Genomic DNA, 3,424 nt, shown 5'->3' on the forward strand with positions numbered 1-3,424 from the left:
TAATCATTAAGTGAATTATTTCTAAAATAATATTTGATGCTAAGTAAATTACACCAAGTTTCTCAAATCTCTTGCATCAGAGAAGCTGGTAGTCTGGGATGGTGGGGCAGGAATCTTGGTTAGGTGTGCAGGGTGGTAGAGAGTTTCATATTTTCCTTTAGTACCAACCAGAGAGTTCTACTGGCAATATATAGAGGAATAGTGTGATCCAGTGCAGAAATTTTATATCCCTGGTCATCTTGTCAGCTGCCACCTTTCGTGCTTAATATTAAAGTGCTGTCATTTTCTACGGCTTTTAAAAATCATTTATGCTTCCTCAGCTCTGTGGTGCAGCATCATTAAATATCAGGCATAATGTCCCTAACAAACGACACTTGGAACAAAATAGCAAGCATGCTTTGGTGACTCAGAGCTGATCAGAAATCTACTGAAATTTCATGTCTCGTATTTGTCAAGTTTTATAATCTGGTACTACAAAGCTTTGGCTAAACAGCTCTAAAGGACTTGGGGAATGCAAAGGTGAAGGGTGAAGAGGCCTGTCTTCAGATAGCGTAGAGGGGAACGAGGGGGAGAGCCATGGGAAACCTTGAATTGGCTCAAACCTTCATATGTAATTATCTGTTCCAGCTCTCTCTCTCTCTCTCTCTCTCTCTCTCTGACCTTGGGCTTCAGGTTCCTTATTTGTCACAAGGAGGAAATAACATATTTCTAGCTCCTCCAATCTCGTAGTGTTGATGTAATGATCAAATGAGATAATGGCTGAAAAGTGCTTTGGAAAGACTATCAAAGTGAGGTATTTTAAAATTGACACTTATTGAGCACATATTAAGTGTCTTGAGAGAGACCCATAGATAAATATGACCCAGTCCCTGCCCTGAAATTCATAATCTAGTTGAGAAGATAAGACATGCACACGAAAAGCAAATAATAAATACTAGAAGCAAATAAATACTAAAAGCAAATTATAAATACTAGAGGGGCACCTAGCTGGCTCAGTCAGTAGAGTATGTGACTCTTGATCTCAGGGTTCTAAGTTTGAGTTGGGTGTAGAGATTACTTAAAAATAAAAAATCTTAGGGTTGCCTGGGTGGCTCAGTCAGCTCAGTGTCCAACTCTTGATTTCGGCTCAGGTCATGATCTTAGTTTGTGAGATCGAGCCCCATGTCGGGCTCTGTGCTGATAGCATGGAGCCTGCTTGGGATTCTCTCTCTCCCTCCTTCTCTGCTCATGTGAGTACACACTCTCTCAATATAAATAAACTTAAAAAAATGTTTAAAGGTTATAAATACTAGAGAAACTTAAAAGAAGGTACAGAACTCTTTCTGCAGGAATGGATAGTAAGGACTATGAAATCAATCTTATCTTAACTGGGCCTAAAAGGAGAGAAAATTCAGATCATTTAGAATGGAGGAATATCCCAGCAAGCATAGGAAGAGACAGGGAGTCCAAGCTGCTTTCTGGGTTCAAGAGGACACTGGCCCAGCTGAAGTGAAGGACTGTATAGGCAAGTTCTACATAAGACTACAACATTTAGCCCATAGACCATCTTGGCAATCAAAACTGCAGCAAGGTACTGAAAAAAGATATTACAATTGCACACTGTCTGATGTCCTTGAGCAAGTAAGATTTGCAAGAGAGTCCCTAGAATTCATTGTCTTTCTCTCTCCCTCTCCCTCCCTCCCTCCTTTTTTACTCCCAAATTAAAACAAACAAACAAAAAACCACTCACACAGGGGCATCTAGCTGGCTCAGTCAGAAGAGCACGGGACTCTCGATCTCAGGGTTGTGAGTGAGTTTGAGCCCCATGTTGAGTGCAGAGATTACTAAATAAATAAATAAATGAATAAGAACTAAAAACAGGGGCTCCTAGGTGGCTCAGTCGATTGAGCATCCAACTCTTGATTTCTGCTCAGGTCATGATCCCAGGGTCATGAGATTGAGTCCTGCGTTGGGCTCCTCCCTGAGTGTGGAGCCTGCTTGAGATTCTCCCTCTGCTCCTCATCCCTGCTCATGTGTGCTCTTTTCTCTCTGTCTCTCTCTGTCTCTCTCAAAAATAAAAATAAAAAACAACAACAACAAAAATACACACAAAAACAGTTTTATTTATGGGGCCTTGGGTGGCTCAGCCAGTTAACCATCCAAGTCTTGGTTTCAGCTCAGGTCATGATCACAGGGTTTTGTGGGTTCGAGCCCCATGTCAGGCTCCACAATGACAGTGCAGAGCCTGCTTGGGATTCTCTGCCTCCTTCTCTCTCTCTGTCCCTCCTCCACTTGCGCTCTCTCTCTCTCAAAAATAAATAAACTTTAAAAAAAGTTTTATTTAGGTATTTTGACATACAATATTTAACATGTACAATTCATTAAGTTTCAACCTTAACTATACATATGTGCTATCACCATAATCAATCAAGAGAGTGAACATATGCATCACCCTCTAAATGTTTACTTGTGCCCCTTTGTAATTCTTTCTGGCCCCTCCCAACCACTGATCTGCTGTCACTATAGATTAGTTTGCACTTTCTAGAATTTTATATAAATGGCATAAAATAAAGATGTACTTTTTGTCTGGCTTCTTTCACTCAGCATAATTTTGCAATTCATAAATGTACTAGTATCAATAGTCCATTTTTTTAGTCTGTGTCTATTGTTGAGAAGTGGCATGAAATCCACTTTAAAACCTTCATTTGTTTGGGTTTGTATTTAAGGAGGTGCTTCCTCCATGATCCTAAGGTACCTATCTCAGTGCTTGGCATATGGAGCGCTTATTTGTTGAAAGAATGAATTTTCACCACCCCACAATGTTAATTCCTTATATAGTTTTGTTTGTTCCATGGAACGCTTGACCTTTATAGGCCTGTCTCTTCATCAGTGTTGTTCATCTCACATTCTGCTATGCCATATGCAAAATACAATCACTCACTTCTTAAATGTTCTTTAATGATAAAGCCAAGAACATGCTCAAGTATTCCTGAGCTAGATTCTTGCAAGGAATGGGAGGAGGGGGGGGGAGCGTGTAGAAAGATAAATTAGGCATAACTCCTGCCCACAATCTAGCTCTACTTTCTTGGAGACATTGCTCTTGATCTAGTATTCAAAAAATATTAATGTGTATGTTTTGAACTTGATGTTAAATGTAAATGGGAGCCTGAGAAAAAGTTTACTTAACCTTTCAGACTTGGACATTCCTTGGCTGCATTGTTTAGAATTACAGAGAAGAATGGAGATTTGCTGAGAACATTGTAAGAACTCTGCCTCCCACACTCTAGCCAGGAAACAAAATGGCACTGCAAAGATAGAGTATTTAGTACACATTCTATTTATCAAACCAATGGAAACTTTTGAGTAGAATACGTTTTCACATGGAAAATTTGGGCTTCAATAATCAGATTTCAAAGCTAGGATATTAAAATCGCCATTGGAGTGT

This window comes from Panthera leo, chromosome B3 (genome assembly GCF_018350215.1).
Source record: "Panthera leo isolate Ple1 chromosome B3, P.leo_Ple1_pat1.1, whole genome shotgun sequence".
NCBI lineage: Eukaryota > Metazoa > Chordata > Mammalia > Carnivora > Felidae > Panthera > Panthera leo.